This window comes from Micropterus salmoides, unplaced genomic scaffold (genome assembly GCF_014851395.1).
Source record: "Micropterus salmoides isolate LMB-PRFRI ecotype aquatic unplaced genomic scaffold, ASM1485139v1 Ms_hic_scaffold_13, whole genome shotgun sequence".
NCBI lineage: Eukaryota > Metazoa > Chordata > Actinopteri > Centrarchiformes > Centrarchidae > Micropterus > Micropterus salmoides.
The window spans coordinates 19654791-19667274 of NW_024040374.1; the positions used below are offsets into that span (position 1 = coordinate 19654791).

Sequence of the window (12484 nt, forward strand, 5' to 3'; positions counted from 1 at the left end):
ATAAGTCCGTGTAAACGTGAGGACAACGCAGCGGAACATTAGAGGAGAAATATAGGTAGGTGACAGGTGGAGAAGAGGGAAATCTGTCAAGATTACTTCTACTGATCCATGACTAAAGTAAATACACATGAAAACACCACACTTCACAATAGACCAAATTTGAATGGCATCACTCATGACAAACACACAGGGAATCGTCACCTACCAACTTTTGCTCTACGGAGCATTTTAAAATCTTGTAGCTCATTGGTTTTACAGACGGCAACACTTAAACATTTTGATTCACTCTCATCAACTTTGTCTCAAACAGCAGTGTGCAGTTTTCAATAAAAAATCTAAACCTCACCAAACAGCAGACAGACAAGGTTTGCAACTAGTTGGTGAGCGTAGTGGAGCATTCAGCAACTAAAGAGCCAGATATTTCCCTCAGCAGTTGATAGAGACCAAAACAGAGCTAACAGTGTGAATATTGTTGCTCTGTTTCTACTAGATATTAGCATGCGTTAATTAATCGTTTATTTTATGAGGTGATAATATGCTTATGTTTAAACAAAGTTTACAGCCTGTTGCACTGCCCCAAAGTTGCCAAAATCAATTGATTCAGTTTTAAACACATAAAACATTCAAAAGGTTGCTATAATTATTGCAGCTAATGGGTCCAGTGTTCTGACGATATATGCTGCCTTGTCGAAAAATGCAACCTTATGTGTTCCCTTTTCCAATCTCATAAAGTTATAACTCTCGCAGTATCTTCTATTTTTTTTCAATACATTGTAACATCATTTCAGGGGCAGCGTATTCTGATAGACTAATATCCCCTATCAAATAATGCTCCCACTAAAGAATCATTTTATAATGCACCACTACTCACTCAATGTGTACTGTAAGGAGATGGGGGGCATGTTGAAATACTATATTATACCATCTTTATTTAAGATATCAGGGGTAGCGTATTCTGATTCTGACTAATAATGATTTTTTGTTTTGATATTGCTGACGATCAGCCACTGTCTCGACGGCATGTCCAACAGCAAGGTTGCACAGATTTATGGCCGTGGAAACAGACCACTCTTGGGAGTCATACGCATGCGCAAAACCGCTAAGTAGCACATCTCGATAGGTAGCATAAATCGACAGAACACCAGCTGTCATCAAGTCTGCTGCTGTTCCAATTGCTGAATGACTGCGTGCTCCCGTTCCTGGAAGTTTGTACTCCCAAGCCGAACTTGCCAAGTCCGAGCTTTAAAGTACAGAAGTCCGAACTTGGCGAACTCGGTATTGAGAAACAGCCCATGTGTTGGCTTCATAAGTCAAGCATCAATTATTTTTAATGGGGTGATCTGCTTTATTTCAAGAAACCGTCAAATAAACTACTCTTCAAGCAAATGAAATTATCTTACCCATGACCAGATTTCTTTGGTTGTTTTAAGAGAAATAAGATTAAAGGACTTGCTAAGATTCACACTAGACCAGGTCACTCTGACCTTATCTCCCTCAAAGCGCGTAGTCCACAGCTAACATCATGGCCTCCACTAATCCTAACACATTTTACAGTCTGCTCTTTTTTCCAAGGGAAAAACTCTCATTGAATTCCATAGGATTTATCTAGCTCCCATTATGATGTGTGATGCTATCCAAACCAGATGAGCTGTGTCTTCTCCACAGTATGAGAAAGAAGCAGGCAGAAACAGCCGTATTTGTTTAAAACATGCCTCCCCGCACCCAAACCAGGGCCCGACCACTCTCTCTTATCTCCCCAAGTCTGCTTTGGTTGGCCTAATGGCTTTAGACAGAATAAGTCCCAAAGAATTATTTGTCCTTTGCAAAGTTCACATCTGAGGTCCAGCAGAAACATGAGAGCAGCATGTAATCTCCCGCATGAACATACATTTTGTAATGGAGGGAAAACCGGATCCAGATTGAGAAACAGCAAGTGTTCAAACAGTCCAGGTGACTGAATAAATTCCTTTTAAAGAGAGGAATCCTTGCAGAGGTTTCAGTGTGTGCGTGCAAATCGAGCTCGCATGCAGCCTTCAGTCATCACACATCGTTCTGATGATATTCACATGATGTAATGCTGCCAAGTTGAGTGAAACTGATTTTTCCTTAAACTAGAGGAGTACAGACAGTGGAGTGCAGATCTCTGCAAGGACTTATATCACCAAATGAATAACAAGTCATCGCAATGCATTATTTCTTTTGCCATATCATTTTGTGCCATTTAAGCTGTAGTGACCTATATTGTGCAGAGGCAGTGTATTATTTTATGCACATTTGTCATAGAAAAAAAAATGTGATGTGGTATAAAGGGCGACAAAGTCTGTATAGGGACGAGGTCGGTGTGGAAGGATGGGTCAAACAAACACAGGACTTCAACTCAGCAGGCTGCTGTTTGCATCCCGTGTGAAACCAAAAATCAACAAGGGCTGTTCACAAGTAGGATTTACATAGTCGAAACCTATTCGTCAAGGATTCCCTATAGTCGACTTAAAGTTGAATCTGTGTGTGTGTGTCCGGAGGGGGGATTACACACGGTAGCTCCGCTTTAATCTTGAGATGCTGCACAGCTGCACTCCGCACTCTGCACTCTATTCAACTGCTAACTTGAGGCTTACTGTTGACCCTTTTCTCTCTGCTCGACTGCTATTCACCAGTCTTGTGCAGAGTTGTGCATTTACACCGGCTCGCCATTCTTTATGTGTGGTTTATTAATAGTGATAAATGACTCGAACATCCTGCAAAGATTACACACAAATCTGCAAAACACCGCCGCAGCTGGTGCTCTGTCTTTCTCCCTCTTCTACCACACACTAACACTACGCCACACATACGCACTGAAGCACCCTACCTTAAGGGTTACGGTTACAATTTTGGATTTATTCACGCACTCAAGCTTCCTTCTTTTTACACATTTATATATAGCATTATATGTTGATATTTATATCATACTAGGCAGTATATTAACTTATACATAAAATCAGATGTTGAGCAACCCCTTATAGCCAAAATGGTATTATCCTCCTATCTGCATCAGTGGTGATGAATCAGCATCACAGAAAACCTGACACGGTCATCTCACATCTCCACGCAGGTGAAGTAAGCTCAAAAACGCCTATATTTCTTAAGGAAGCTTAAGAAGGCCAAATTCCTTTGCCAAGTTTAGCTTCAGCTTTTACTGAGGAGCAATAGAAAGCATCCTGACTGTAAACATCACAAACTGGCATGGGATGTGCAAGGCCCAGGACCGGAGGGCTGTGCAGCGAGTGATGAAAACTCCTCAAAAGATCAATGCTACCCATCTCCCGAGTGTCAGTAATATCGGTGAGGTGCCTACAGAGAGCCCAAAGGATACTAAAGGACAGTACCCACCCAGCCACAGCCTGTTCACCCTGCTGCCTTCTGGGAAGAGATAGAAGTTTCTGCTGCCACACCAGACTGCAGAGCAGCTTTTCCCCCCCAAGCTATCAGACTTTTAAACTCAACATTATACTCAGCACTGCTCCATTGAATATAGTTTATTTCTGTTTACCATTTTTATGATTGCTTTTTTATGTATATTGTCTGCTATGTAGCAGAAGGGAGTTACAAACTCAGTTTCACAATGTAACCTGTTATATTTTGACAAATAAATCAAGCTTGTACTTTGTACCTTGTATCCTTGTTTCATAACGACTCAGCGAAGATTCAACTGTAAGATTAAATCTTCGACTATTCGGGGTCACCCCTAAAATCAACGTTGACTTATTTTAAGTTAAAGTACAGTCTCCTCCAAAAGTATTGGAACGGTAAGACAAATTCCTTTGTTTAGAGGGAGGGAGATAGAGGAAAAAGTGGAGTAGACACGGGGGGGTGTAATGTAAAAATACGTCAAAAAGAGACAAAAATGCCAGATGTTTACAGTTAACTAGGAGATGTACAGAGAAGAAAGGAGGGAGGAGACCTATTTCCCCTCACCTCCTCCTCCTCCTCTGTCTAACAGGTCTGGAGCACAGCTGGGCAGTTTTGTCCTCCACCATCTCCGTTCTTCATCCTCCCAAAGCCCCTCCATCCTCAAGTCCTATCCCCATCCCTCCAAAAACAACTCCTGTCTCTTCATCTTCCATCAATTCTCAAACCCTCAATCACCACCCCTCCTCCCTTTCCGCGCCCAGGTAATGCACTCTTAATTGAAGATCTCTAGATTATACAGTTCAGCAATAGCCCTTCATCCCTCTCCCACCCATCCCTCTTGCTCTTGTTCTGTTGTTTCTTTCATTTGATGGCGGCTCTCCTTCCACCACTGTCACTGATCTCTGTTTATTTAGCTTTCATGTCCTTCTTCCTTCCTGTGCTCCACTTCGTACACACTCGTGCTCTCTGTATGAGCATGCACTTGTAACTCAATGCTCGTGTGCATACGTGCATGTGGATACTGTGTGTTTGTGTTTCCATATGTGTCTGTCTTCACTACAGAGTTTGTCCAAATTGCATAGTGCTCTGACTGTCAAATAGACTGGAGCAGCAGAAGGAGGATTAAGTGGACCAAACTTCCTCTCCTCTCCTCTCCTCAGTCACAGATCTCGCTTTAGACTCGATGCTGCAGCTAACGCGGCGTAATCCCACACAAGCACACCATTTCACGGCAAATCAGCTGGAGAAATGTTCAATTTCATGCAAGCGTGTTCAGCCTGCAGAAAAGCAGAGAGAGGCAGAGCAAGATTATAATGTATACCGTTCAGGCCCAAAGGAGAGACAGACTGTGAACAAGGACTGTATGTGTGTGTGAGTGAGTGTTAAATAAGAGTTTTCACACTGCAAGTGTGGGTCACGCTACTCTGTTAGTTTAAAACGTTCTGTGGGGAATCAGAGTCCAAATCTCATCTGCCCGATGAGAACAAGCTGCCTTAGATGAAGCGTGGACATGGACACACAAACACACACTATTGCCTACCAGAGTTTGCCAGCACTTAACACTAGCTTAATTAGCTTAATTAGATTAATTAGATAATTAGATTAACCCTCAAAGCCACATGGACATTCTGTCCATTGTAATATTATGTGTGTGTGTGTGTGTGTGTGTGTGTAATTTTGCCTCTGGAGGGGATCATAGGTTGTTTTTTTTCCTCGTGAAATACAGAAAATGTGAAGTGTGGATGGCTTGTGAGTTGTTAGAAGGCACCTTATCAGAGCTGGGCTGTGTAACTGAAAGTAACATAACAACTAATGTAATTACTACTATTAGTCGCTAGTGCTGTTGAGTAGATAGTAAAGTAATGTAATAACCTATCAAACCACTGTTTGTCCCACAAACATTCACATGCATAAATACCATACTGTGTTTACAGCACCAGAAAAACGGCTGTATTGTATATCCATATTTACATTTATTGTTAGGCTGTGACTTCTAGTGGCCGCATGAATGTAGCAAAGGAAGAGGTCAGGTGACCTGGCAAAATGAGCAACACAGTTTGCATAAGTTGACTTATTTAACGTTTCATGTTAAATAACATTATACAGTTGACGTCACATGACATACATACCTACTCATTTTAACATAAATCACGATCTTTTCCTAAACCTAACAAAGTAGTTTTGTTGCCTAAACCTAACCAAACTACGGTCGTTTCACAATGTTAACCATGTGTTTAACGTCATGTGACTTATGTAATGTATTGTCCCTGGACTGGTACAGCTAATACATGTCATTTTGGGGAATGGTCATATATGTTGTTTTACTTTCCAATGGTCATATACAATGTTGGGCAGTAACGTGTTACTCAGTGACACGTTACTGTAATATGATTACTTTTCCCAGTAACTAGTAGTGTAATGGATTACTTTTCTAAAACAGTAGCATTATTACAGTGACTAATCCAAGTAACGCTGCGTTACTGTGTTACTGAACACGCCATCCTTAACGTGAAAGCACGACTGTGCAGCAGGTCAGCGGCACCGGACTTTGTTGTTCATGTCCGCTGACAGCCAAAAACTAAAGGAAGAATGGAGAATGAGGGAGAAAGGCGTTCTTTCCACAGCTGTAAGTAGCAACTGCCATTATTGTGTCACAGTCAAAGATGCAAAGAACATTGTCGTCTTTTGTAAACTCTGTGCGACCAGCAAAAAGCTTTCAACTGTGAACAATTCTATATTTCATTTATTGAAGCATCTGCTGAAGCAGCACAGCAACGTGAAACTTACAGAAAGAAGCTGAAAAACAGTATTTCAAAAGTCGGGATTTACTTGCTATTTTTTTTATTTCAGCCGGTGGCGAAAAGAAACGTTATATGTTTGGGGGTGGTAGTGAAAGCAGTGTTTACCATACATTGAATTATTTGTGGTGGCCCACAAATAAATCAATCTATGGATGATCATGGGTTTGTGTGTGTGTGTGTGTGTGTGTATCTAGCCGCAGTTAATCTCGCATACTATCAGCCTAATATTCTTGGTGCGCAGTTATAGCTGTATGCTCAACAGTTGCAGTAATTCACAATTTTTGAAAAAGTAAGTTAAATAGGTTATGCAAATTAACAAATATACAATGCTGACCACCACATATTGATTTACTTTTTTTTGTTACTGGGCATACGCCTATTTAAAATCGCTCCCTCTCTTTCTCATGAACACCGCTGCACAAAGTTAGAATATATCTACCCCCCAACATTACATTCTGTGGGAAACACTGGAAAGTAATATAGTAACGCAATGAGTAATTTAACCAGTTACTTTTATCACCCAGTAATAAGTAAAGTAATATTATTACTTTTTTAAGGAATAATGAGTAACGAGTAATATATTACAATTGATCTGAGTAACTTGCCCAACACTGGTCATATATGTCGTTTTGGAACAATTGAAAGTCAACCTATTTTGTTGTTGGTATAAGGATGTGTTTGCGTGTTTAGCACTTAGGATTCTGGGGGAAAAAACTAAGATTTATAAAGTTAGGACATTAGCCAGGAGACTTCCAGAGTGCTACTCTTAATTACTGTGGTTCAGAAGTTTTGGCCTCACCATACTGCAATTAATTAACGTAACCTGTTCATACTGACAGCTAAAGCAGACATCAGGTCTGTGCCGACCATTTAACCGAGAAGGAATCAATCATGTTTACAATCCGCCCAAGCATGAGTCTGCCTGCATCATCAGAGCAACTAATCAATTTTGGAAGTGCATAAGTGCTCGCTTGTGTTTGTGTGTGAGAGACAGAAAAAAATAGAGACGGAGGAAAACAGTAGTTGTGTGTCTGTGTGTGCACAGAGAGTGTGAGAGTGAGGGCATAAAAAGAGGCAGCAAAGCCAACATAGAGACCGAAAAACAGACAAACAAACAGACAGGAACACCAAGTGGGAGATATGTGGATATGGGAAATAACTCCTCTATGCTGCCAGTGGTATGGAGGTGGAAGGCAGAGTTTTGACGGCATGTGGTGGAGGAGTCACAGTAACGCTGGCCATAGATTAGTAGCTCTTCCTCTAGCTGGCCTTGAGTAGGAGCGGTGCTGGCTGTCGCATCAGAGACGAGGCATTTAACTGCCCTCGTAGGACTCTCATTATTTCATAAATCTGCAGTTCAGGCACTCAGCTCTGTTGATTTGAGCCTACGCCAAGGCTTAGAGAATGTTTTTACAATCTCCCTAATTTATTTACAACCTTGATTCATTCGTGTCTGTGTAAGCATGTGTGTGTGTGGGAGAGTGGGAGGGAGAAAGAAGTCGAGAAAGTCCGAGGATGGTAGTGGACGGAGAGAGATCTGGGCGAAAGTGATTGAGTTCATTCTCTGCTTGCTTTTTGTTTGCTTGGCTGCTGCATGCGCAGTGTGTGTGTGTGTGTGTGTGCGTTAATGGGATAATTCTAGCAAAGCGCCAACGGGTAATTCAATTTTGTGTCTGATGCACACATGAATTTATTCCTTCATGAATCAGTGACATTAGCTGTGACATAACTCTGTATTGTAAAGTGACAAATAAATTAAACTTGTAATCTTGTATTAACAGTTTTATTTTGCTGTGTCACATTCTTGGCTGTTCCTTTACCTCTGTCATTGTTATCAGGACTCTGTTAAGTCCTGATACTGCGTGCTTTAAGTCTGACCTGAGGCATCTCACTGTCTGAAACCCCATAACTGAACGGCAGTTTGCTAAACGCCACCATCTACTATACTCAAAAGTGTGCATATACATCAACGCAGATTTATACTACTAGTATAACTATACATACATGCATGTATGTATGTGTTAATGTGTATCTGTCTTGTCTTGTTTTCTCCTCTGGGGACTACATCATATTTCCTTTGGAATGAAATTTGCCATTAAAAAGAAAACACATATGCCCTTTCTTTCTTGCTTGTGAGGCACAGACATTCCCGTACACTTCCATATTCATCCAACCTCCAACCACCCAGAGCTTTCAGTGCTGTAGCCTCCCAGGGAAAGTGCTTGGTATGAAGAAATCCAATATGATTAAGACTATGATTGCTGCTTCTAATAGTTTTAGCACCCATACCCTCTATTAAGGAAAACATTGGGTTTGGACCACAACTCAGCACAGGCTTCTGACATAGGGGATCAGCCTGCGGGAAAGACCCATAATTCAGTGTTTGGGAGTGTGTGCATGTGTATGTGTGTGCATACAGTTGGTGTGAGTTGGTGGCGTATGTATGTGGGCACATACATCTGTCTAGGTATGTCTTGTATGTGAGACAGTGTGTGTGTTGGTGGGTGTGTGTTTGGGCAGCCCACAGCGGCTCATGGGCAGACTTGGTCAGCCATGCTGAGGGTTTGTGGTCAACCCGACCCACAGATCACAGGATTGTGGCTTTAAATGGGCCGCAAATCATCAAACAGGCCACACGGATAGAGGGGGATGCCAAAGCAGACGAGAGGAGTAGCCTACTGGATAAACAAAATTACAATTTATGCAGTTTGTCTTTACTGGAAGGCAAAGAATAGAACCTTTAGAAGATTTCTGTGATAGAAGGTTTATTTAGAGACTTTTGGTTTAAAAGATCTTTTTTTAAATTTGTTTATAAATAGTTTTTAACTTTAAAAAAACACTTTTATGTGTTTCTTTTATAATTATGTTTGACCTCAGTCTGAATGCCTGGTCACACCAGAAAGTTGAACAGCAATATAATTGGTGATCTGCTGTACCGACTGCTAACACTAGCCACACAGGCTAGCGTTAGTCCATCACAATAGGTCCTGGAGAGTCTGTCTATTTGTTTAGTCCCCCTGGAATTTTGTTCACCCTTATACAGTATTTTGGTACATATAAAGTTAGAACGGAAAATAAAGCTCAGTGAGCTAAGGAGCTTGTTAACAGTCAGCAGTTAGTTAGCAAACTCATTCACCTGTTAACTTCTGTTGTTAATAGGACGATAGGTTTACACAGTTCATTCAAAAGACATATTTATACCTGTTAGAGGCATTTAGAAAACATGGTTAAAGTTGCCACTACAGTACCATTGACTCCTGTCTAATAACTGTCTGCTAACCATTCCTCTTTGGTGGAAGAGTTTAGCCTATACTTCGACACAGGAGGTTTAATCAATGTAAATGGTGCAACCCAGTGAATAAGCTTTCTCCATTTTGGACCCTCCACCTCTCTGTCTCCTCAGAGGTAAGCACTGTCAAGATGGCTTGCTGTTTGTCAACAGTGCAAATTTGAGAGTCTAAGTTTACTTATTTTGATGGGAAAAAGTTCACTTTTACTTTAACTTTACAGTTAAACCAAGAGTGCAAGCTTACAAGTTTACTCAACATGTGGACTGAGTCAGAAAACTCAAGCTTGGTTTGTGTTGTAGGAAAACATTGATTAAGAACTGAAGGTGCAGTTCAAAAGCCAATTTTACACTGAACAGCTGTTTGGATGGAAGTTACTGAACATGTGCATCTATAACACACAGCCTCCATATGCACACACACACTGAAACGCATCCACAACTTCTTTGTAACCCTGGCCTAACCTTAGTGTTATCCCTCTTGTGATCACTGCCAGTTCAAGCCAATTATCTGCCTGAACTGGCCCTGGAGCCACAGACACACAAACACATTCACACAGTCTCCCATCCACATGTGTGCATACACACACAACAAACACCTCAGCTTAATAGGCCAAAGTCTCACCACAGAGGAAACTGTTTCATATCGAAGCTGCTGTGAGTTTCCAGAGCTTTTTATTTAGTTGTTATTACACAGAGACGTTATGCCTTCTATGTTCTGAGCTAATAAATAGACCAGTGATTCACCAAACTTTTGGTCTGAACCTAAGCTTTGTGCATGGCTGAAAACAAAAATTGCTTCACTAAGCCCTTGGCTATTTATATGTGAATAACTGGTGGGCTTTTTTTTTTTTTCCACATCAAGCTCTCACTTTTCCATCTCACCACACTCCCTGCAGGGCCAAAGCCTATCTTAATTAACACTGGGATTTTACTAGATCATTGATGGTTTAGTACCAGCTACACGTCTTCTTTGACAGTAATTAAGTGATAAAGTCAAGGCTGAGGCTCCTGTGTGTTACATAAAATATTACATGTCATAAACAAACAGACACACAGAGATATGATGTTATCGACTTGAGGGTCACTGAAAACAATATCTGTCAACGTCGACTGGAGCCACATCAAGCAGTGCCACAGTCCCCGTGTGTGTGTGTGTGTGTGTGAGTGACAGTGAGCATTTATGTGTTCTCCTGCATGCATGAGTGTGTGCCAGTGACCCAATCGTCAGTGTGTGGTTACGGGTGAGTAGCCGTGGTTTCAATGGCTCCACACACACACACACACACACACACACACACAGAGGAGCTTGCTGACAGATGCCTTATACAGTTCATGGTTACAACACAAGAATGGAAAAGAACGATTGTACTCTGCAGCTCTCACAAATAAATACCCTGTCCACCACAGCCATTGTTGTGAAAATACCATGAAGGAAGTAACACACAATCAGACACACACACATACTGGCATGCATACACATACAAACACATAAAAGATTTCTAAAAAGCCAACAGAAACAAACTGACGTTAATTATGAACAACAGGAACAAGCTTGAGAATGTTTACCCCGCCAAAACAAAACTCTCCCTCTCCCTGTTTCTCTTCTTTCTTCCCTTTACCTCAGGTCACCATCTCTCCTCATTTCCAGTTCTCGCTGAGCCCCTGCTTTCTGTGTCTGTACCCCCACCCCCATCAACACCCCCACCTGGTTCATTTCAGGCCAGGCTGGCAGTGGCCATGGCAACACTCCAAGAAGGTGGGTGAGTCAACAGAGAGCCACAGAGGCCTTCTCTCAACCACCGTCCGTCTCTGGGGGTGAGAGGGTGCAGTGAGGGGACCTCAACTTTTACTGCAAAGATCCCTGAATCAGATGAGGAGTGGAGGGGAGGGAAGTGAAGAAGACTGGTGAGGAGAGGAGTAGAGGAAATGGAAGGGAAAGTCCATAAGTGAGACAAAATAATGTAGTGTAAAACTAAAAGTTTCTTGATATCAACATCAAACACTCATTCGAAAGTGAGTCATGTTAGGTTGAATACCTGTTGCAATTGTTCTATTAAGGAAGTCTAGAAATCCAAACTGTTCTGTTGTTGTGATGTTGTGAGTTTCTAAAGCAGTGTGGGCCAAGTAAGACAACTCCAAAGAGGCAAAATAATCTGTCTACTATCTACACATCCATTTACTGGCTGTGCCATTGGTGTGTGTGTGTTTGTGTTTGTGTGTGTGTGTGTGTGTGTGTGTGAATGGAGAGAATGTGCTTTGAGTGGAATACTAGAAAGATACTCTACAAGTTTAACATTTGCCAAAAAACCCTGCATATTTATTTAAAAGAAACCTATTATGCTATTAATCTATGACTTATCTACAATGTTACAATGTTGGATGATGTTAAACATGGCCAAATCTTCAAGTAATGAGCTTAAAGTATTTAAAAGAAATCCCTGTGAGCGAAAACCTCAGATTTTCTCCTGTTCTGAACAGCTTTTTCTACTAAGGCTCCGTTTGATGACACATGGAGCTACACAGAGCCGGTATTCTATAAATGGTCATTTGTTCCGCACAGCTATGCAGTCGGTCTGGTAACATGCTTCAGGTCTTAGCCAATCAGAAGACAGTGGGCTTTGGGGGGACGACTTAAAGAGACAGGCGTATGTACAGCTTGTTTCAGACAGAGGCTGAAATGAAGCCCACACGAAGAATCAGTAAGATAGAAAATGATTTTTTTGAACTTTTGAATCATGCAAAGCTGCCATACAGGAGTCACAGAATATAGGACTGGAAATGCAGTATAATGTAAAGTGATAGACAGGAAATGTGGGGAAAGAAAATGGGGATGACATGCAACAAAGCAACCTATTCAGATTCCAAACATGGATGTTGTAGTTACGTGGTAATTGTATATACATCTAGGCCACAGATGCCTTGTAAAAAATGGACCAACTGCAAACCATCTTGGTAGCGCCAAGTCCAAATAAGAAGGCTTTTATCGTATAAGCAGTGTCCTTCA

At 41.4% G+C, this 12484-nt stretch overlaps 1 protein-coding gene and 1 long non-coding RNA gene across 5 annotated transcripts in view; one reads left to right on the top strand and one right to left on the bottom strand.

The window, feature by feature from the left end:
* The window catches only part of LOC119900787, a 125499-nt gene that overhangs the window by 99963 nt on the left and 13052 nt on the right, over positions 1-12484 (top strand). For all 3 annotated transcript variants that reach the window (XR_005444102.1, XR_005444100.1, XR_005444101.1), the window contains one exon: positions 11105-11236. This is a non-coding gene — a long non-coding RNA (uncharacterized LOC119900787). The remainder of the gene's footprint in view (positions 1-11104; positions 11237-12484) is intronic.
* trabd2b (TraB domain containing 2B) overlaps positions 1-12484 on the bottom strand; it is a 67639-nt gene that overhangs the window by 33329 nt on the left and 21826 nt on the right. The window lies entirely within an intron of this gene.